Source organism: Tympanuchus pallidicinctus, unplaced genomic scaffold (assembly GCF_026119805.1).
Source record: "Tympanuchus pallidicinctus isolate F22 unplaced genomic scaffold, pur_lepc_1.0 scaffold5, whole genome shotgun sequence".
In the NCBI taxonomy this organism is placed as follows: Eukaryota; Metazoa; Chordata; class Aves; order Galliformes; family Phasianidae; genus Tympanuchus; species Tympanuchus pallidicinctus.
Window position 1 is genome coordinate 50,444,374 of NW_026294769.1, and position 24,753 is coordinate 50,469,126.

At 36.9% G+C, this 24,753-nt stretch overlaps 1 long non-coding RNA gene across 1 annotated transcript in view; it reads left to right on the top strand.

Moving 5' to 3' along the window:
- LOC128091321 (uncharacterized) overlaps positions 1-24,114 on the top strand; it is a 34,569-nt gene extending 10,455 nt beyond the window's left edge. The window contains exons 2-3 of the long non-coding RNA XR_008211351.1: positions 22,351-22,493; positions 23,817-24,114. This is a non-coding gene — a long non-coding RNA (uncharacterized LOC128091321). The remainder of the gene's footprint in view (positions 1-22,350; positions 22,494-23,816) is intronic.
- The last annotated feature ends 639 nt before the right edge of the window (positions 24,115-24,753 follow it).

Sequence of the window (24,753 nt, forward strand, 5' to 3'; positions counted from 1 at the left end):
GGAACATTCCCACTGTATACTTTTTATTTCCTAAGTTAAGCAAGCATGTTTTCCAATTTTCTTTACGTTTTATACATTCATAACTTTCTTTCCAATTTATTCCCCTCACACACTTTCACAGTGAGGTAGATAAAAGCCTATATGATTTTGAAGTTAGGAACTGGGCCTCACCAATGTCATTCTGAGTTCATTTTTTTCCCCTAGATAGAACACACAACACTTATTAATTAACTAAGAGCTAAAATTAACCTTTGTTGTTTATTTGCCTTGAAAAAAACATAATACTGTTGGCTCAATTTCAATTTGAGGAACAGTCTGATACGTTTTGTTCTTAACATCCATACTGCTTGCTTCTTAGCATTATACTGTCCCCCGAGATCTTACAAGATTATTACTTAGTAATTCATTTTATATTTATCCCCGGAGTACTTTTTTTCTTCCTTAAAAAAAAAAATTAACAAAAAAATATTTGTCTTTCACTTTCCATTAAGTTACACTTCATTGCTGGTGATACAGACATTGTGGTGACTAGTTCCTGAAGGGAACTAGCTATTACTTATTTGTGTTTACCTTGGTATAATAGGAATGATTTTTAGGAAGTCAGCTGGGGCTGAAAACAAAGAAACTTGTGATACCTATTATTTGAAACTTTCTGGCTCTAAAGTGATAGAAAGAGTTTTGTCCATTTTATGTATAATATTGGATAATATCTTCACCATTTTCAAAAGTTTCTCCTGAATTTGGGGCTTACTGTGTAGCAGTGAGACCAAGTTGATCACAGGAATGTAAACACTATGTAGAAAGAAAGAGAGGACAATAGAACTGTTTAAATAATCACAAATAGGGTATCCAAATCAGTAGGTAAATCAAATTTTTAATATTCTTTAGCTATGCCTGTAGAAGGTTAAGCACTGGGGAGAAATGATTCTGGGCACTTGGTTTTGTATACAGCATCTAATAATAGGGCTGGAGCACCTTTTCCATGAGGAAAGGCTTTGAAGAGTAGACATTATTTAGTCTAGAGAAAAGAAGACTCTGGGGAGAACTTTAAGCAGATTTCAAAATTAAAGGGATTGTAGAAGAAGGCTGCAGAAGAACTCTATCAGAGAGTTTAGCGACAGGACATGAAACAATGGTTTTAAACTCAGAGGGTAGATTTAGATTAGGAAGGTAGATACCAGGAAGAAATTATTTACTGAAGATGGTGGTGAGACATGGGAACAATTCCCCAGAGAAGCTGTGGATGCCCAATCCCTGGAGGCATTCAGAGTAAGGTTGGATGGGATCCTGGGCAGCCTGATGGGTGGCAACTCTACCCATGGCAGGGTGATGGAATTAGATGATCTTTAGAGTCCCTTCCTACAAAAAAAATGTTATGATTCTTTCATTCTGTGATTCCATGATTCCATTATTTCATGATCCCATGATCCTGGCATGCTTCAGATGACCAGTTTGCAGCCTCCAAAAGTAATTCTGGCCGTGGTTCATGGATGTGTATAAGCCAACTCTTGGTTGGCAAGACGTTGTCTATGAATGTGGCTGTTCCGTGCCAGGACTAAAGAACAATCAAATTCATACTTGATTTATCACAGTAGATGTATCTATGTTATACCAAGAAATGAAGACCTGGTTTTAAATATCTCCAGATTCTATTTAAATTTGTTACTTGGTTTTTGTTTTTTTTTTTTGTTGTTTTTTTTTTTTTTGTTTGTTTGTTTTTGTTTTTTGTTTTTTTTTTACATGATCAAGCTCTGTTCTAAAATAATTAGAAAAAAAAAAACACCAAAAACCTGTAAATCATGAGTTTAGTATTTGAAGATGGATTCTTTACCTTGATAAAAGAAATTCATTGTTCTTGTATAGAGAGTTCTCCTTGAGAAAAGGATACAGAAAGTATTCCCCTTTGATGCATTCACTCTTATTAGAGAAGGCTATTATTTATAAAAGAGTTACATACCCACACAGAAGTCCACTCAGAGTCTAAGTTTCTAGGATCTGTACAATAAGTGTTTGAAATATGCTGAAATATACTGCAGCACATCAAATACCACTTTTCTCACATACAAAAACCTCTCACAGAGTCTTCTCTGCGTGCCGTTTTGTAAATAGAAGACTCCAGTAGATTACTCTTTAAGGAAAATGCACATGAGCTGTGCTGGACTAGAGATGAAGCTGGTGTATGAATGTGGAATAATAAAACCCTTGCACATTGACCTCTGTGATGAGGTCTCTTTTTTAGAAGAGGATCTTGGCCTACATAGTTGCATATGCATGAAATGAAGAGAAGGGAGACTTCTGAAGTAGTAGAATACCTACCATTTCAGAGCTCCATCAGTCAGACTCTTACTTTGAATGCATTTAGGAAGCCTCGGTTTCCCACTACAAACCACGAAGGACTGGGGATAAAATGCAGTGATGAATCTGTGACTATTTTCATAGGGGGGTGTATCTGGTAATCATGAACCCTTCAATTTAAAGTTGAATGCAAGCTCATAATACTGGAAGCTGGTGCTAGGTTGTGAATCTAACAGGAGACTCAGATCACAAAGGAAATCAAAAGCGAAGCAACCAAACACAAAGAAACAATGTGATAGCATTTTCATGCTATTTTAAAATAGCATAATAGATTTTGAAAGATATGTGGTAGCTCAGGGCATAATTTAAGGATTTCCTGTTCTTACAGGGTCAGACATGAATGATGACAACAGTATTTTCAGTCCCTACAGTATCTTCATCTACATTTCTCCATAAAGTAGCGTTTTAAAATTAAACTTGCCCAACTTAGCCATGTAGAAAATAAACATCTAGTCTTAAATGGTCATCAGGAATCTCTCTATAATCTTCAAAGAGAGACAGGCACCCTTAAAGGACAGTTTAGTCTGTCTCTCTCCACAGGCATTGAGACAAAGAACATATCTTCCATATTGATATTTTTTGTGTAGGTTAGGAAAAGCTTTTTGATTCAGAAATTGACTAATCTCTCATTTGAAAAACAACATCACTTTCATATAGTAGCCATATTCTAATTCACATTGAATTTGTAAATTGCATTCCAAATCCACATTCATTCAGGTTTCACATTGTCTTAACTTTCTTTTTCAGGTAAGTAACCACATTATATCTGGTTTTATTAAAAATTACAAAAAGGAGTACCAAAACTCGGCAACATTTGCAACATCCCTGAAAAGCCTGCAAAAGAAAAGTTCCACAGTCCACCAAGTATGTTCCAATGTTTTTTCTTGTATTTCTGAGTAACTACACGCAGTTTCAAACTATGGGAGCTCTGACTGTCTCCAGTGATAGTTCTAGTACAGTCTGCTAGTACCTTAATTCCATTAAAAAAAAAAAAAAAGACAACAAAGCAAACCAAACAAAAACATCTAAGTTTTTTTCACAGTACAGTTAAAGGATAATTACTGTTCAAATGTTATTTCTCTGATGTATTTTATCTTTCCCCAGTTTGCCACCATCTGAGGAGGTATTTATTTTAGTGTGTCACCAGGGTCCTAGGAGTTCTGTGCACTGTGAATTTTCACTTCAAGAGCAGTCAACATTAACTTCCTGGCTAGCAGTCAGGCAGACAGACACCCAACATACACAAACGGGGCTGGTTGCTCGCTGAGACAGCATGGAGGCCTCCAACACTTGATCTCAAACAATTAGAGGAAAACAGTACCTAAAAGCACAGTTAGGCTCTTTGAATTGAAGGATAGCATTTCTAGTGAGACACGCAATTCCAGCTTTAGATTGTTTATCTGTTATTTGCATTTCAAAGTATGGTCAGTCTGGCATTTATTCTACTATATTTGAAAGTAGGATACATTCAGAATTTAATTAAAGTATATGGGATTCCATCTTTGTGTAAGAGTCAGGCTTTACTAATCTGATTATAGACTCAATGGTATAGTTTGCATTTGTCTCTGAAATCCAAGCAAAATTTACAGTACATTAGTGAATCAGAAAAGAGTCTGAGTCAAACAAAAACATGCATTGATTTTACAAAGTAGGTTGTCTAAGTCATGGACCTGTGTGAACAATTCCCTATTTCTTCTTTCTGTCTACAAAGACTACTGATCAAATGTAAGCTTTGATATGGGACAGTACTGAAAGAAGTGATTGTTTTCAGATTTTACAAAGACTTTTTTGGGATGCCTGTAGGCATCCTACTTCAATTATTACTGGAGACAATCTAGAATTCCTCTTCAATCTAAAGCACAAAAGAAAGTAAAGTCTGGGTGATTTCTCATTAAAATCACCAAAATGACATTTATCATAACATACTTCAGAGTATTTGAAGTCTTCCAAAGGACCATAAATGATATTTCATAAGGCTCTCATGACCAGCCTCCTCTATCACAGTCAAAATCAACATGACTGCAGGGAAATCTTACAGTTAAATTGCATTGAGAGAATGCAATGAAACTGATTGTTTGCTCTTGTAATCTCTACATTCTAGGCATAAAACCAATAAAAATACTTACATCAGAATGTATAAAGATATCAGAGGCTGCTACTTAGAAAGGAAAATTGTAGATAATACAATCCATGATCACTGTGCTGTCAGTAGGGGAGAAGTTTCTGAATTCTATATGTCCTGGAATGGGAAAATCACAGACTGGCAAAATCAGAAGTAGGAAACTTAAAAAAAAAAAAAAGCACATCAAGAACCCACATTTTAAGGTCTGCAGAGTTACCTTTACCTACAAATCTTTTCTTCTGAAAAGAGAAGATTGACTTAGTATGCTATAGTAATACATAAACCATTGGGTTATTATTGTGTTATTCTACCAAAATATTTTCAGTAAATGCAAGAGCAGAACTAGAATCTCCTTTACAATTTATACGGATTTTTATTTAACTGTAATGAGCTATTAAAATCTAAGACACTCTATAATTAATAGAACTGGTAACAATAGGGCTTGGTTGCAATACAATAATTTTTCCAGAACAGATTTCCTGGCATTTAACTTAAGGAACCATCATATTGAGTGGGCTCAATAGTATCTTATCAATCTTACAGTAAAATCTTATTATGATGTGGATTACTGTCAAATTAAATCATGACCAACAATCCTTAGAAAATAGATAATAAATTATATTGGTTCTTCCAAATAAGATTTAATTCTTCAAACACATGAAGCAATCAGTACAGAAATAGTTTTAGTAATCAACAAGAGGTGTTTAAAGGACAGTTTCAAGTCCTAATAACAGATTGCACCAAATTATTTTGCCATTCTTCCTCTATAGAAATTGCTGTAACTTCTACGAATTTATACCCTTTAAAGGCAAAAAAGTCATTCAACCCACTGACTAAAATATTAGTTTTCCCTTAACAACAGAGACCAAACATTATGACTACCAACTGTGAACAATCTCTTTATTCTCAAACACTACCTTTAATTCTAGCAGCTTATTTAGGGCCGCATTTAATAATTTATTCCATATAGACACAAAAAAAGTTTACTTTCTCCTTTCTTGGCAAGGAAAAGATATAGTTTGAAATGTTTTTAAATAGTTGGTTTCATTCTGAAAAACCACATAAAGCCTAACATTAGGGGAAAAAAAATAAGAATTTCCTGTGGTCTCTATTATTACAATACTTCATTTGATGAACAGGATTTAAAAAAAAAAAAAAAAAAAAGAAGGAAACTTTCCATAGCCAGAAGGTGAGCCTCAGTGGAATTAAATATGCTTTCAATATCTTGATTTCTACATACACTATTCTTATAAACTTGGATATTGCTGTCTGACAATAGCCCTTCCCTACTAATAGGAGTATAATAAAGATAATTACATAAAAAGCATTGAGCCAAAGGGAGCATTGAGCTCAGTTTATGTGATGTAAATATTACAGACTACTAGAGTTAATATGACATCATTGCTCAATAACAAACACTAGCAAACAGTATCAGTACTTTTGGTTTGAATAAACATCCAAAGTATTAAAACAACAGTTTGCATTCTTTAAGCTAGTGACACTTGTAGACTTAAGGCAGTTGAAGACATTGCTGATCTTTTTTGTGTCTGATTGGTTCTGGAATGTCATAATCATAGATCATCTCACTACGCATTACATTTCAGTTCCACAGAACTTCAGACAAGAAGGAAAGAACAAGAAAGAAATGTCTGGGAAATAAATTATGATTAAGGTAGTTCATGCCATAGAATGACTTACTTACACATCTGTCACTGCTCCTAATCTATCCTCAGTCCACATACTCCTTCAGAAATAAATATGGACAGCATTTGGCCATCTGGGCTTCCTTCTGAATTACTCGAATTATCAAATACACATTTAGCTCAAATACAATTCCTGTTGAACTGGGCTAGCATCCAGACAAACAATGGCCAAAGAGCACTTAAGACCTCAAGACAGATCATAGCATACTCCTTAGGCATGTTTGGAAATAAAATACGAGTTTCTTAATTTATACAGTAGCTGCAGTGCCTAGTTCTGATACACTAATATATCTCAAAGGATAATTCTGTCTTCATTTTGTATATAGGATTAGAGAGGTGACACAAGGGTCATCCACAGACCACAGCTAGAACCATAATGCAAATCATTCAGAAGGTCTTTTCTCATTTTGCATTGACTATAGAAAATGTTACACTTAATTTTTATTTGCACAAGAAAGATGTATGCCTTTGTGTGGCTGAAAAGACACTTTTAGCTAGCATAATATATATTTCCTGATTACTCATTTCAGCTGTTCATAGTTACAAAGAAATATTTCAAAATAAGGAAACCTTGTCTTTTTCATGAGTATAAGACAGTAATTATTTAGTTGCATAATGGCAAGACAAATATCCTTGTGTTTATTTTAAAGGAAATGTAATTCTGTTTCCTACACACAGCGTCTAGAAATTATTAAGGTTACTTGCAGTGTCAGCAGTATTTACCTTGGGAATAGGTTTCTCAAATGCTTGGGAAAAATGCATGGGCAGACAGCACATCTGTAAGACTCACATCTTCCAAGTGGAGGTCTACCATATATTGCTGGTCCAACTACAGCTTGCATGGCTAACTAGTGACCGTTATTAGTGATACACTGAAAAATTACTACTTTTTGCCACTAATTTTAACCATCAAACACAAATTTCTAAGTGACCTGTTAGTGTTGGAAATTATTTATCATAATTGTGTCCTATAATAATCTTATATTCTCTTTATTTATGGAAATGGACATTTGCTAACCAAGTCAGCAAAGCCTGGATAAATTTAAATATTGAATAAGTATTGTTAGCAGTGAAACCCTTGAGTACTGACATGTTTCAATGCATTTCAAAATATTTTCAAAATATTTAATGGTGTTTTAGAGACTGAGAATGCTGATACAGTTAAGTATAGGAGTACTTTTTAAACATGAATATTTATTTGAATGTGCTTGTTATATGCTGAAATCTCTGCCTCTTATTGGTTAAGGTTGAAGGGAGGTTATTATTTTGTAATTAAGTATGCAGACTGCAGGCAATACTTGCTTTCCCCTCGCTATTATTTCATGTCTTTGATGGAAGACATAGTACCAGTTTTGGCTGTAGGCACTTTGTGCATGTTCCAGATCACTTTAGACAATCTCAAATAAGTTTAATCAAGTGATTATGAGGAATATGACTGAATATTCCCGAATAACCTACAAGATATTTTATGGGCCCTGCTGTGAATAGCAAAAAATAGCTGGAAAATTATGATCTTGCTCTGGCGACCTCATATCCCAAAAAGGACAGCACTTATTGGTGAAATGTACAATTACAAATTTTGGATGTCATGTAGGATAAGACAAAGTGACTCATCTCAAATTCATCTTCTGCCATTCTTATTTTTTCCTTATGAGTAAAGGAGCAAATGATTGCCAAAGCAGCCACTGCAAATATTTTATTTGGCCTTAATGGTTTTTATCTTATATTTTCTATATGCTAGATGCAATGTGTTATCTGCACTTATGGTGAACATTTTGGAAGCCTCTATTCTAGCAAAATTACTACAAATGTTATAGCAATCTGGCTACCATTACTCTCAGAGTAGAGAAAATTTTATGATCAAACAGTAGGTAAGTGGTCCCTAACATGGCCTGTGAACAAGTTAACCAGTAGGTAAACTAGAATATGGATTTTCGTTGTGTTTCCAGTAGGTAAACTAGAATATGGATTTTCATTGTGTTTACACTTTCATATGAATGCTTTTACAGCAGTTAAAACAACTCAGATAGCACAGCATCTGTTCTGCCAGGGAGCAGCCTTGGTGCCCTGTCACACTTGTAAAAGTCAGCCCAGGGGGAGCAGCACTCAGCACCTGCAGAGGTGTTCACTCCAGTCTGCTTGAATTCAGTGTGATGACATTAAAAAGCTGATCCAAAGGACATTGGGCTTTACTGTATCCAAAGAGAAAAACTATCAGAGACGATAGAGTTGACATCTTTAGATTTCAACCTCTGTTCAGAAGTGGATGCATGTTAAAATATACAACACTGTCAATAAGGAAACCATGAGTCACAGTTGCCTGAAGATAGTTCTTTACCATAACGATCACTAGGGTTTCTCACCTGCTCTCCAACTGCTGTTCTGAAAAGGCATATGCCTTCTGAAGGTTGTGTGACACACCTATCAAACCCACATAGATAATTCAAATGCTCTAAGGCATCTCAGATGACACAGGAAAAGTCTATCTTATATTGATCATCTATCATAATATGAGACACCACTGATCAGTCTGTAGGAATGCAGTCATTCATAAGACATATAAGGGCAAAGGGTTTTAAGCTGTTTCTCCTATGAGCACTGTCAAGCCCTCATTTATAGTCTTAAAGTCATGAGCTTCTCCTTTATTTTTCTGTATTTGCCTAAAATAAAACTTGCTATCTATTGCTTACCTCTAGAGACAGATAACTGCAGTGCAATGATTCTACATAGATGCATTTCTTTCCAAAACAAGCTAAAAGTGTTGGGTGTGTTACACCAGATTTGCAATTTCAGTTGACAAAACTGGATTTTTAGTTGTGGTTTACATTATTTTTCCTTCTTTTTTGGGGGAAGAGGAGAAGAGGCAGATTGAGGGGAAAGGGAGATAACTTTAAAGGCAGCTAGTAATATAGAATTTCCATGTCATCAATTACATTTTCCAGAAATAACAGAGATATCAGATACTTAATGTAAGTACTGCAGTAAAACCTCAGAGAGATGACAATGTATTAAAGAAATAAATTCCTCAAACAAACAAAAGCACAAAGTATTCAGAATGTATTTTAATTATGTCCCATTTTCATAACCACATAAATTGATATGTGTTTAATATAGATTCTTAGTTTACTACTAGGCACCTACATTCTTCTTTTAACACAAGCTTATATGTTAATGTAAGCATGTTAATTATTTATTTCAGTGCCTAAACTTGCAAATACGTGTGAATGCTGCAATCAAAGCTTTGCTATATACATTAAGTTGCAGTGCTGAACATTTTCATTTTAAAAACTTATAGAAAAAGCCAAATAAGAGCAAAAATTAAACCTGATTTTGGTGAGATAATGACAGTAATGTCCAGGAAACAAAGAATATTCCACTAATATCCATAGCAGTGCCTTTGTAACTTGTGTGTGCTGTCACATCAACCCATCTGCACTGGTATCTACCACTGCAGCAACTTGCTCATCACTGAGCCATAGTACCTTGTGACTTTTGATTATGGTGTGGGTGACAGGAGGGAGATAGACTTTTTACATGGGCAGATAGTGACAGGAAAAGAGGGAATGGTTTTAAACTAAGAGAGGGGAAATTTATATTTGATATTAAGAAGAAATTCTTCACTCATAGGGCACTGAGGCACTGGCACAGGCTGCTCAGAGAAGCTGTGGATGCCCCATCCCTGGAGGTGTTCAAGAACAGGTTGGATGGGGCCTGGGTTGCCTGATCTGGTAGGCAGCAAACCTTCCCACAGCAGGGGGTCAGAACTAGATGAACGACCCTTTTAACCCAAGGCATTTTTTGCTTCCATGATTCTCCTTAGCACATTTGTCCAAAGGGACAGTGTTTATCAGCTCAGCATTAGCTCCCATAGTCCAGGAGTTCTGGAAAACTCAGGACTTTGTTATTCCTTTTGTGCCATTTCCAGGGCAAATCAAAGAGTCAACACTGAATTTCTTTGTGTTTTCTTATACTGTTTGGTGCACTCTAAACAGCAGAATCCTCCACCAGCTTGCACTCAGCTTTTCTTTTCCCATCTCTTTCAGCTCCTCTGCACAGCAAATTTCTAATACAGTCTCTTAGCTCTCAGGAGACAAGTTGGACTTCAATGCCGACACTTGGCTTTCTGTAGACATTTCTTCTTGATGTTCATATACTCCTGGATTACGTTTCATGGGAGAGTACTCAGCATCTGCCAGCTGTTATTTTCACAACATGTTCTTGCAAGATTTAGGCCTATAATCGCATTCCAGTAAACTAAGATTGACATTATTTACTGTTGCCAGTACAGCAGCAGCTGAAGTACAGAACTGTTCTTGGCAAGAATCACTGAGGATCTACTTGCTATTAGTGATTATTTCCTCACTTGGAGCTTATTTGTTTAATTCTCAGGAGTCTGACCCGTAAAATATAAGAGAATGAGGAAAGGTTTCAGACAAGAATCCACAGAAATCCCATGAGTAGTAAACTGACAACTGTACTTGTCTTTTCTCCATATTTTGGCTCTTCAGAAGACAACTTCCTTGTAACAAATAAAGTTTTCCTATATAACAAGTTATTCACACTGACAAGGTTGCATGGGAAACGCAACACAAAGAATTTGGAATCATAAGGAAAACAGGTTCAGAGTAAAAATCTTCCATTTGGTTATCAATTTACACACAGAGGGTGGTGAAGCACTGGAACAGGTTGCCCAAGGAGGTTGTGGATGGCCCATTCCCGGAGGCATTCAAGTCCAGGCTGGATTTGGCTCTGGGCAGCCTGGTCTGGTGGTTGGTGACCCTGCACATAGCAGGGGGGTTGAAACTAGATAATCATTGTGGTCCTTTTCAATCCAGGCCATTCAGTGATTCTGTGATCATCACACAATACTGCTCTCCTTGATATAGCACTTGGTGAGACAGAAGGCGCTAAAGAGGCTGAGAAGTTCCGCTCTAAACAAATCAACCTGTATCAGCGTGCAACTTTTCTCAGAGCAAGTCAGATACACTTTCAAAGAACTGAAGACTTCTGATCCTCTCTTTCAGGATCTCTGCACTTCTTTCTCTGGCCTTCACAGTTGTTTTAAGATCATCATGGAACTTAAAGTACTTATATTCATAAAAGTCTTTTTTCTCTGCTGACCTAAATCAGGACTGAGTGTTGGCACTATTGGCTGGTCTGCTCTTGAATAAATAGCCAATTAGTCCTGATGAGAAAGTGCAGTGGCAATGAGAGTTTGAAAGCCATGTCAAAGACTGGGTTGAGTAGAGGATCACAGGACTTATCTCCCTTTTGCTCTGGGGCTTTGCTTTGAACTTCTCAGGTCAGTAGCTGAGAAGAAGAAATTTGCTCACATCTGATAGCTCTGTAGTGACTCACAAAAGAAGATGTGGCCTGCTCATACCACTTATCATAGATTGATAATCAAATTTGAAAGCCCAGTAGAGTCATAATTAGCAGTAATGATTAAAGTCTCACCATCTATACTTAGGGCTGAAATGGCAGGTGACTGAGCTCTCTGCCTGCTATCCTGCTGTATCAAGGTTGGGCCCCTGTTCCAGACAGAACTCACAATATTGCTAATCAACACATTTCACAGGCCATATCAACCCACACAGTTCCTTTTAATTACTTATTCCAGGACTGGCAGACTTACTAACTTTTCTTAAAAATTGAGAAAATGTGTAGAAAGAAAGACCTAGTTTCTAGCATGTGTTATATACAAAAATATCAGTGTCAGCTGGCAGGCAACCTTTCCTTAAAAAAAAAAATAAATAAATAAAAAAAATCCTACAGTTTTGCAAGCTAAGACACAGCTGAGATTAAAGCCAACTTCACACAAAGGCATTGCTACTCTTCCTGTCAGCCTCTTTACTCTCAAAGTAGTGAGGGCTGCTTCACACCTCGTGCAGATCTGTCAGAGAAAAAGAGGGCAAGTGAGGGGGGGAGGAAGGAAGAAAGGAGGAAAGAAAAGGAGGAAGGGAAAAAGGGAGAAAGGAAGGGAAGAAGAGAGGAAGGGAGGGAAAGAAAAGGAAAAGAAGGAAGGGTGGAAGAAAGGGAGAAAACAAGGGAGGAAGGAAGGCTCACTGCAAACTGAATTGCTCACAAGCAGTTGCTGATGCTGAAGAAAGTTGCTTAGGGTAATCTGTGCTTTGAAGGAAAGGAGTGGCAGTCTGTGAGATATATTACTGCTGTGGGGTTCAGTGAGCAGTGCACCTTATTCAGGCTGCTGGAAGCAAAAGTCATACAGAGGTTATATGCATGGCTGCTTAGGATTCAGATGTGGACATTCCTTATGCTACATTATTCAAAGCCTCCTGAAGATGGTCCTGGACAAACTGCTCTGGGTGGCCCTGCTTGAGCAGGAGGTTGGTCCAGATGGCCTTCAGAGGTCCCTTCCCACCTCAGCAATTCCATGATGCTGTATTTCTTAGAATTAATGTGAGCTGCTGTCTGTTGTTCAAATTTATATTTTATCTTATGATTGAAAAAATGCGGTTAGTTTAGTTCATGAGAACTGCTATTCTGTCTACTCCTTACAAAACGTGTCTAAATTGACTTTTCACTTCGAAGTGAAAAGTCTTGAAAGTCTTGAAAATTCACTATGGAGAATTTATCCTTGTTTAAAATTAGAAATTTTAACATGAAGGCATGTATTGTCAGAAGCTGCTCATTAACGCAAAATGTGTATTTAGTTCATTACTCAGGTTTAAATCAAGCTCTAGTCAGTAAGAGATGAACAATGTCCTTCAACAAATGTAGCACAGAGGGAGGTTCTTGTTTTGTTTCTTTTCCTAAATATTTGCAGCTCTGAGTTAAAGCTTTGTGTGAAGTTTGTCAAGAAAACTTCTGTAGGATCTGAATTTCTAACCTGCTCAGTGCAGAAAGTGCAGATGAGACACAGAAAGATTTTCCAAACTGAACGTGTCTGATGTGGAATTTGGGTTGGGACTGCACAGGCACAAGTGCATTCAAAGTAGATTGTGGAGTTTCTGGCCACTGTTTAACATTAAGAATCTTGAAGCAACTTTCCTCAGGACCTCTCAGGGTTCTATCTGACAGATACAAGCATATAGATTTGTGAACATTAAAAAAAAAATCACTAAAAGCCAAACTTCAAATACTCCATGGCTTATGTATTTACTTCATTTGTATTTCTAGTGAAGAATCATTAACATATCATAGCATACAGCTTCCCTATACATAGTGCAGGAGGAAGAAGATTGAGGGGTTTGTCTCCTTTTGTCTGCACCTTTTCTGCTCTCTCTGGGAAAGTCCTGCTGCAGTGTTGACTCTTGGCTTCCTCCTCTAGTTAGGAGCCACTTCAATGGTGCCACAGCTACCTTGTATTTGTTCAGCGATATAGAACAACTAGCCCATTGTTTTAATATCACAAACAGAACTGTGGAAGTGAATTTGTAAGTAGAGACAGAGTTTAGATGAATAACCAGATTCCTTGGGACTGAAGTGTAGGATATCATCTTGCAAAGTCATAGAATAATAGAGTGGCTTAGGCTGGAAAGAACCTTCATCGAGTTCCAGCTCCCCTGCTATGGGTAGGGTAGTCAGTCACTAGTTCAGGCTGCACAGGGCTCAATCCAACCTTGCCTTGAACACCTCAAGGGATGGGGCATCCACAGCTTCTCTAGGCAACCTGTTCCAGTGCCTTACCATCCTCAAAGGGAAAATTTTTATCCTAATATCTAATATAAATCTCTCCTCTTTTGGTTTAAAACCATTCCAACCATTCCACCTTGTCCTAGTCATGCCAATGCATTACAACAAAACAGCAGTGCAAGGAAAAGAGGACATGAAACCAAAACATCCACCTCCTACTCTCTTCTTAAAGTTAACATTATTGAGCCATAGTTTTCTTTTAGTCCCCACTCCATGAATCTTCAATGTCTAGCTGAAAATGCAGTATAGCATACTATCTCCTCTAGCCTGGGATAGCCAAGGGTTGAATAACATCACTGGGACATTTGGGTAGGAATGGCCAAGGTGAGTGAGTGGTGGACACACATGAGTTTTAACTTTTGAGAAGTACAACTTCTTGTCATCCAGGATCTGATTAAGCTTTCTAAACTGGAGCTGAATGAAGAGTTCTGAGTACATCAAAATGCATGAAGCTTATTCCTACATGGCTTGTAGCTCTGCACTGAATTCCTGCACCAGGCAGGGCAAGTCAAACTACTCAGACTCCCACTACAAATCCATGAAATATTGAACATTTCAAGAAAAAAGAGCAAAAGTTAAGATTTGATGTCATCTGGAATGAACTGAACCTGGCAAATTTCAAACCATTTATGTCTGTGGTGTAATTATGTGCATTATAAACTGGTCTTCTTAAATGAACATGAAACATCATCACTCTTTATCAATGTCTTCAAGGTGGATGAGTTTTAGGAAAGCTGCTGCAGCAAGCATTTTTTAGGGATTTAATTGCCTGTTCTAGCAGCCAATGCAAAGTCTTGATTTCATTTATTGTATTTTTATAAGGCTTTAAAGTTGTGATGAAGATCTGCAAAGTTGAGGCAAGAAGTTTTTTACAATACAACCACAGTTTTGCTGGATATCCCATCCTAAATCCTCCCAGGCACACCTTCTCTGTACAATGACATACTGTAATTTTCTATATGAGAAAAATAAACTATAAAGCCCTTACTAAAATGCCTAGTTTTTTCCCTCCTGTTTGCTGCTTATGCAGATATAGATTTACTTTTGAGCCAAAAATGTTACAACCTGTTCTTCCTTTCTTTTTCTAATCACTAACATGTGTGATATGCCCATTTACCACTAAACTCCACATATGCACTATATTTTAAAGCCACAGATTTCTGTACAACTTATTTCACACAAGTTGAGCCAAACTCTAGGGGGTGAAACTTTCTGAGAATGTAAGTGGATATATTTTATGTCAGTATGTTTACACATCAAATAAAACTGGAATGTTACCTTACTTTGGAAAATATTCCAATCCAATTTACTGGGGAAATGTCATAGGTAAATATTAGAGCAATAATAATAATCTCTACATAAATGTATTTTTTTCCCTTCAGTTACATGCTTGAGATTGAGCATTCTTTTGGAAACAGTGTTTATGGATGTTTAACAAGGCTTCTTGTCAAAGAATAATAATTTATTTCCACTATTCATTTGTGCATTTATCTTGTAAAGGGAGGAACAATGAAATGAGACACCAGAAAATAATCTTGCAAAGTTTTTCATTCGGCTAGTAAAAGTATAGTACATTTTAAGTACATCAAAGAGCCATGTAATAATATCAACAAGGTAAAATGTAACCAAAAAGATTAAAAATTCATAAGTAAATTTGTTTCTGCTTTCCTTCTGGTTTTGGTGTCTTTTTGTTGTCAGGTTAATTTGCTTCCATTTTAAAATGCCACCTCTGCCAGAGTCCCGATGGAATGAAGGGAGCCATTCTACCACCCCTGTCACAATCATTGCTGTCCTTACAGGTATCCTGAAGCGATGAGTTCCAGGTTAAAAATAGGATAATAAGAGTATTAGATCTCTTTTTGTGTTAACCCTGCTGCTTGTAAATACTGTGAGTGAAAATTTGTGTTTTATATTTTATCTTGGCAGTATTGAGAGGAGGTTGAGAAGAACACAGTCTTAGGACTTGCTTCTGTCAGTTTATGTCACAACATTACATTTATTTTAATGAGGGGGTGTTAAATTTCATGTCTGCTTATGATAACTAGGTTAAAACAAACGAAAAAAGACATGAAAGCCAGCAAACTCTAAAGCGTTAGGCATTTTGGTAGCTAACGAGACCACTCCATTAAATTAGAAAAGATAATCTATTCAATTAGAGGATAAAAATCAGTGGCTTTTTCTTTCTTTACATCTTCATTAAGCAGTGATGAAGCCATGCCATGCTAGTTAAAGGGAGATTGAAGTGGCTATTGCTGTTCCTCTTAGAGCTTTCCTGAAGTATTTCCTCCAAGGTTTCCAGTTCTTATTGCTTGCAGAAAAAAACAGAACCAGACCATATTTTAGTATAGTCACTTCTGCAGTGTTAACAGTGTCTATGCAAATGATATGAAGAATACACTAATGATGCTAAGGAAGGAGTTACATTTAGCTGCTGAACAATGGAATCCTGCGTTTTACCCTCTCAACCAAGCAGTGCCTGCAGTTTTTTTTTGCCTGTTGTTTGAGCTGAGAGCACTGTGTGGTGCCATACTGCATGTGTGTTCTGGTGCTTCTTTCCTTGTGTCGTCCATTCCTTCCCCCTTGCAGCAGGGACTAAAGGGGAAGACAGTTGCCTGCTGCTGGCCTTTAACCCAAACAAATTGAGCAGGTTGCATAGTCACCTCCATTACCATCCCAAAGAAGTGAAAAGAAACATCTGTTTCCTTGGAAATGCATTTGTCCCCAGATAAGACCTGTCAAAATAAAGCTTTTTCTCTTTTGCCTTTTTTCTTTTTTTTTAAGCTTTTTTGTTAGACTGCATGACAAAATGAAAAACAAACCAAACACACAAGGGCTCTGGACATTGCTCCAGGTTGTCCTTTGTGCTTAGAGGGTAAAAGAATTAACTCGCCATTTACTGTGTGACAGACAAATGCTAAACAACAATTATAAACTAAATGTCATCCAGGCCATCATTCTTACAGCTTGAAGAAACATGTTATGAATTACAGCTGGTTCTACAATTGAAAAACATACTACTTTGAATTCATATAGAAGATAATTGAAAAGTAATTTTCACTTAATCTTCTATCAACTGTTGCTTCATTCTATGCTTCACAACTTATTTTCCCCTTGGATATATTACTCTATTAATTGGCAATTTCTTCAATCTTTGCATGGCCAAATAAAGTTGAATGCTCATATGTTTGTTCATAAAATTTTGAGATTGCTAACTGAGCTATTGGACACTTTTTAGACAACCTAATTAATGCATTGTCTTAATTAAACTTCATTTATTTTTATAAATCTGCCACTTGTACAACATTTGTTTATGGAAAAAAACTGTAAGGGATTTTTGGATAAAGAAGATGTGACTCTAATCTTTTGTTCTTCATTTTCATTTCTCTCTCTGATAATTCTGCCTCAAAGAGCTAATAATATCTTTCTGTTCTTCATCACCAAATCAAACAACACATAATTCTCTTTCCAACTAATCACATTGTTTATTCTTAAAAAAATAATAATTCTTACAGTGTATGATGTCTTTTAATCTGTCAAATTATTCTTCTGTTCTACTGCTCATTTTTGTAAACACAGCTCTGAGTATTCATAGAAGAATACAAGCCCTCACACTGTATTTGTCTCTTTCATGAAAGACACGGAGAGAACTAGCATGCCTGTAGTCAGAGGTTTTGCATACTTGAAAATCTAGAAAGAATTTAATATACAGTGTCCTGTATAAAGTATTGTGAAAAAAAAAAAACTATTAATGGCAGACCTCTGAAGTTATATTTTCATCTTGTATTTGAAACAGGTACTGTGAGGTTGATGGGGAATTAAAAGGAACCAGCAGGTCTTGTGCCATGCTGTGGAATTCAATCTGACTGTCCTGGTGATGTGCTTGTAGCAGAGCTCTTATGAGTGCAGCTGGGCAGGTTGCATGTAACAGAGACACAGACTGATGGACCAGATGCACTCAACTGGCTGTACACGTACTTTTCTTCTGATTCTGACACATAAAGCAGGAGGGCTAAAAAGCACTTTTGCCCTCTGGAGGAAGAGTAGTCAGCTCTATCTGACTGTTGCTTAAGGCCTCCAGTCCTTTCTATCTTATAGCTGAACCAAGCCACACTGGGGTGAGCTTGGCAACCTCAAGCCTGCTGGAGGAAATGGAAGTTAAGCTTCCAGTCTGCAGATGTCATGGTTTGAATTGAATAATTTTGACCCTGAAAGAGAATGGTTCTTAATGATCAGATCAATTAAATTGGCAAGGAAATCTTGATGACGAGCCCTTCCTCCAACAAAAACATTGTTCGTTTTACATATTTTACACATTATACGTAATTTACATTTTTCACATAATTTACAGAATTTGCATATTGAATGCTTGCTAGAACAAGCACTGGAATCAAAGACCTCTTCAGTGAGGCCACGAAATATTAACAATCAAGCTCAGTTGTAAAGCAGATCATATCAAAGCTTTATTGAGGTTCATTGTGACTTTACAAATTCTTCTACTTTTCCTATTGCCTGAAAATAAGAAAGCAAGGATTTTGACATCTCTAATAGCCACTGAATAGCTCAAGTCCAACACTGGCTTTGTGCTTTACCTCCATAAAATCTCCTGTGCTGTTGCTCTACAGTACAGCAGGATCAACAACACAGGTTGTTCACCTGCTCATACTCCCCCTCCTTCCATGTGTTTTGGTGATTTTGTCTGCATCATTCTGTTCTGATAGGTACTCCACATTTTGAGACACAGGCTTTATCCATAGCACTGTATGCCACAGAATATGGGATGAACCGGTGTTGGTGCAGATAGAGAAAGAATATTTTATTTTCATTTTAGTATAGCTGATGCACTCTCTCGAGGAACCTTCCAGCTGCTCAGTTCATGATGATTCACCCTGAGGAAGGATTCAGCTGCAACTTGAGTGCAGCTTCAAAATTGCGAGTTTTTTTGAGTTTTAAAACTGCACAGACTCCTTTAGGTTCAATTAATGGATACAGCCAGTCTTTGGTGGGAGCATTTCCTATTAAGTTTCCATTAACTATGATATTTTTATGCAAGGCATACACATTCTTCAAGACATACATTTTGGTAAAGCAAAGAAACAAACAAAAACCCGTAACAACCATGTCAATTTATGTTATTGCTCTATCACCTCTACAGCACTGACAAGCACATCAGTTTTTTTATGCCTTATCAGGAAATAAAAATCGACCCTCTCATAAAACTTAATCTCTCATAAAACTTCCTAGACATGAATCAGTGCAGGGCCTCCCCTGAAGTTTAGTCAGGGTGGCATAAATTATACATGGTGTTTGTCACCTAAATCTGCGGAGAGACAGAAATAACAGCTTTGGTAGAACACCGAGACAGCTACTCACTAAACAAAACCTGCCAATTATATTGTTTTATTCAACTTCCTTCTTTCATTCTGTTTTGTGACTCCCAAACCTATTAACTTCTTACCTTGAATATCATCACATTTTTACTACATTCGTGCAATGGTTTACTCTATAAAAGAAACAGTTTGCACTGTCCTAGTGTTTTCTGATGTATTTTCTGTATGACAGCTGTCCAAGCCATCAGAAAATATAAATGAGGTCTCCAGAAAGCACAGCTGCTTTGCCATCTGCACTGCACCTCAGACTTGAGGAATCCATCCAAGGGAAAATTTTCTTGAGGCAATATCCAAGTCACTTAAATTTCAAACACTGAATCATTGAAGCCTGAAGAGGGACTGCCTGCCTTAGTGGGTGGTTCTCATGGTCAGGTAAAGTTCTACCTGCATATCACTGCCATTTGTAGGTGGTCCTGTCATGGTACACTGACACATTTCAGTGAAGTTCTGAAGATAGGTTACATAAAAGGAAAAGCTCGTTCAATGCAGACTAGATTTCACAGCTTCTGTGAGGCTATGAGTCTCTACCTCTCCCTTAAAGCTTTCCTCTGCTTCATATCCCTCTTTTGATATATTTTCATTGTTTAGGCTTTCAGGTTTTCAGTCCTGATCGCGAAGAAGAACACACATAGTCAAAGTCAAATGACTGAAGTCTTTCTTATGGTTAATCACCATATAGACATTTACAGACTTAGTGCCACTGAAGATCATTTTGTATCTGTTTTTTTTTGTTGTTGTTGTTGTTGTTGTTGTTTTTTGTGAAGGCCTACAAAAATGTATGGAAAAAAATGAACGCATTGATAAAACTTCTGACAATGAGACACTGACAAATATACATGGTTTGCAGTCTCTCAGGTTGTGATACTGGCAAGTTGTCTAAGCACTACAGTTGGTACAACTTTCCTGAAACCTGTTGAAGACTTTCAGTGTAAGAAAAGGATGAAAATCTTAGATAAGCTTTGGCTCACTAACAGTAGTTGGCCAGCTGTGTTAGCCTTCAGCTTTGAAAAAGCATAGAATACAGAAACTTGAGGTACAGACAGAGGGCTGCCACAAATCAGTCACTGATGCCTTAGTGGTCTGACTTTTAGATCACTGAATTTTGCAGTTGAAAGAATAGCCCCAGGAGTAGATAGATAACTGCTGAAGCTGACATTCTGCAAAGTAAGTCCTCCTTATTGGTATTCCTGTTGGCATACACGGCTCCCCCAGCTCATCCAGCAACTCATATGCCCTAAGACCTCAGAAATTCTTCTGTGAGATAATATTACAGAATCGTATGTGCCAGTGTAATTTACTGTTTGCTGACAGAGCAACTGCATCACAGCTTGGATGTATGACTGATTCCCTAGTCATACAAGTACCAAGTAGTGCTTGTTTTTTCAAGGAAACAAATATTTCATCAGTCTGCAGATGTTTCTTCATCAGAAAATATGTAGAGACAAGTTCTGTAGGTATGCAGATACCTTAGCCACAGAAATCATGATGTCTAAGGTAACTCTAGAGATTCTGAGTAGAAAGAGCACTTAGCATCTAGAAATAACAAATGATGATGATAATTCCTTTCAGTTTTTCTGTTATCTTCTACGCCTTTATTTCCCGTTATATTTTCTCTCCTTTCAACTATTAGGATTATAATTTGATTTTTATTCATTGTCCACTGATTGAAATCATGTTGATATTTAAAAAACATGATTCCACATACTTGTCCCCACCGTGGTTTTTAGGAAATGTATAAGAAATTACAGGCAGCTGAGTGGCATTTCAGAAAACCCTTTTAACCTCTCTTTATTTTGGAGAATTTGTTATTCTACAAGATTTTCAAAACAACTGTAAGTGGCAGAGAGGTGAGGTACAGAGCTTCAGAGTAATCCACTGTAATATAGGAAGTGTGTAGCAGTGGTGAAAATATGGAAGCCTGATCAGAGAAAAAAGATAAGGATGGAAAATTAATACTGTGCAATAAATTTGCACCAAATTAAGCTTTTTTTGTTTTGTTTTGTTTTGTTTTCAAGAATGGCAAAATATGGAAAAGTAACAACCAAGTTATCCTTCCATAATTTCTGAGCTCTTTGCCTTTTAAAATTATTCAGTGAACTACACTAACTAAAAAAAGGGAAGCACATAATACACTTTCCAGAAGATCTTATCCTAATTTAGCACTCAGATTACAGGTAAAACTCAAAGACATAAATCACTTTGCAGTTAATGACAAGGATCATCCTAAATTGTTTACAGATGTTCCTCTCCAAGACTAGTTTTAAGTCTATAAAGTATAATGTGAAAATTGTCACAGCTTTTCTGTAGTAACAAAATAAATTCATCAGACTTCTGAAACATCATACTGAATGAGAGATTGCTGGTGAGTTCTAAGATCAGTATTATAATTCAGCAAGGTGGAGTGAGACAGGAGAACACACAAGGCAGCAAACACGATGTCTTGACTTTGAGATGCATGCTTGTTCTTTTGCTGTTTATGCTTGTAACTAGACCCTCAACTCACCCTGTGTCTGTCTCTGTTCTCAAACCCTGGCTCAGAACAACTGAGATCTGATCATTGCCTCTTCCATCTAAGTCACAACTATCCTTAGTCTTATCCTATAGTTAATAAGTCCACTGAACTATCCTAAAGGTACAAGTCCATATCTACTCTGCCATTTGCTTTATACTAACCTAATCCTCCAAAAGCAACGGCTGTCCACAAAACACAGACCTCCTTTTGCAAATTTCTGTTCTATTTTTTCGTATGATTGCTATTGCAATGTATTCAACATCCAAAAATGTCAGTCAAATCTGGGTACTGCTTTATGAGACTTCTATTCTGACCTGCCAGAACTGTTTGTTCTGGACTGGGCATAAATAAAAGGTGTTAGAAATGAGTTAGCTCCCTGGCAAATAGTAGCTGTATGATAACAGAACTTGACTAAGGTCATGGTGGGGAAGTGGGGCTTTGCCTGTGTAGAACTGAAGGAGTGAAAATTAACTTCAGGCTCCTGCATTTGTAGAAAATTGAGAATTGCTCTTTGAACATCTGTGAACCGAAAGCATAAGCACATTATGTTTTTTGGATTTACAGCAGAGCTTGGGTGTGATTAGTGGGTATTTCTTCCATCACTGTGTTTTGAAGAGTAGCTGTGTTCCTTTGCAAAAGAAGAAATCTATCTTTCAGCCGTCCATCAAAAATACTCTGATCAAAACTACAAAAATGCTTCTTCCACAGGACCAGAGCTCAACATCATCCATAGCAATATGACAGCTACAGTAACAAAGGTGGGTTTATGGCATTAAGTCTTCCTTTAGCTTTCATGACATATTCATCCACTACCCAAAATCTTCTGCCATTTCCACTTCCTCTCTGAAGGGGACACAGTCTTAACCATATCTTTGTCTCCACCTTATTCCTGTTTATCTTATTCATCAAAACTTCATTCAAATGTCACGTCTACACTTCTTAGATGGAGACTGACTTCTTTATTCCAGATTTTTCTCCTCATATTAAAACATCACACAATCTTTCTGACATATTCTCATGTTTTTGCAAGGAATTCAAAAGGCAGCAAGGACAAGATTGTAATTCATTGCGTTCTTTTTCTAGTTATAAAGGCCCTTGTCTCTCTCCCTATGTGACCAGGGATTGTGCATTTGGTCCTTCATGTCACTTTGCAGTGTCCCCTGCATCAGCCTTGTCACTGTTCCAGAATTGTTCAGGTACCTTTAAGAGCTTAAGGAAGTTGAGGAGGGCAGGAAGGCAGCAGGCAAGGTTGTTGATTAGATAAAATCAGTGCACACTACCTGAACTCCTGTAATGTTTTAAATATATCACATTGCAGCAGCCATTGCTTTCTAAATGAAAGCTCATGTTCACACTGTATGGATTTTTATGAGATATAAGATCTCATTTTAATGGAGAATATTGCAGCTGAATATATATTTCAGTATAAATTGTAAAATCTAGTATTTTCCACTTAGCTATGTTTTACTTTAACTGACAATACCCAGAATTGTATGGGCTAGCTATCTTCCTTGAGCTACAGACGTTCTCTGGCTTGGTGACCTGCACTTAAAATTCTTCTTTTAATGTTTTATCTTTATTAATATTTAAGCAATAATCTCTATTAATATTGGTATTGCTGTTGAATATCTTTCAGTAAAGAGCATGCTCTGCTTTTTGTTGAAAAATCTAATTTGCTGAACGATTTCCACTGCAGCTGAGCTTTGTCTACAGTAGCAAAAGCATCATAAATGGCTAGTTGTCCTAGGTGCATTAAAAAAAAGAAAACAACCATGCAGAAGAAAAACTGTCTGGGAGAGGAGAGCAGGAAAATCTCTTTTTATTCTGGTTTTCATTATTTGTGTTGAAGAGAGTATGTACAATTTCTCTTTTCTTTAGCTATATGCTTGCAATTACTGGCCACATATTTCTTAATGTGTTCAAAGCTACGAGACTGACTGCCTGCTTATCACTCCAGCACCAGCTCCTTCCTGCTGTACCCCTGTGCTGAACCTTGACCTGTAGAGATTAGCTCAGTCTACAGAAAGGGGCAAGGGGAAATTTGGTCTTGCAGCCCTTTTGATCTAATCTTTTCTTCTCAGACCTTCAGGAGTATTACCAGAAAGTTTGGAGTCTGCTAGCAATTGAGTGACTTTTCTGCATATTATACTTGTATTTTCCTTTGATAAAACAATATTAAAATAATCCATTTTGGAGTGTGAAGCAATGAATTGTAACTGAAGATATGGTGCAAGAAGATAATTAACTATTTTTGATGTTAAAACATTTGTTGAAGTGATGATAAAAATAGAAGAGCATTACTGCCCACTCTGAGTGTATGCAATCAAAAGGCACCTGCATGACTCTGGATTTTAAATTGAACATGGAATCAAATAATAATGCAACAAAACTGCTTGAAAAGAATTGTGCAGATCATTAAAAGATCTTTTGTTTCTCCAACCTCCTTCTAATATTACCTTCTATTCAGACATGGGTTATTCCTTTCTGGCTACCATTTGATCTTTGCATACGGACAAAGAAAGGATTACACTTATCACAGCAGGTAGCTTTGAGGTAGTGCTTTTATCCAAAGCCAAACAAAACTATAGCAGTAGTACAAAAGTAAATTAATTACAGAATAGGTACAGTACTTTTTGTATTCCAAGAAAGCACAAAATACTTCCAACCACATCTGTACTGTAGTGCTTATTTATGTCTTCTGTTGATCCTCAAGCTCCTCCTAAAACTGACAGTGCTCTCCGACCTGAACATCTGCACATACGTTGACCTTCGCACCTACATCTGTTCAACCATTCTCACCTAATTATTCACCACATTCTGTTCTTTATGTTTGAAAGTCACAAAGCATCAAACATCATTTTGGCCAAATGCCCTTTTAAAATCCAGGTTGTGAGCTGATTATCTCTTTTTGACCTTGATAAAATCCCTACAGCAGTGAGTCTCGACCCCAGCTGTTGAAGTTGCTTAAGCAGCTTCTCATGTGTCATAAACAGACAACAGTTTTTATTACATATATTA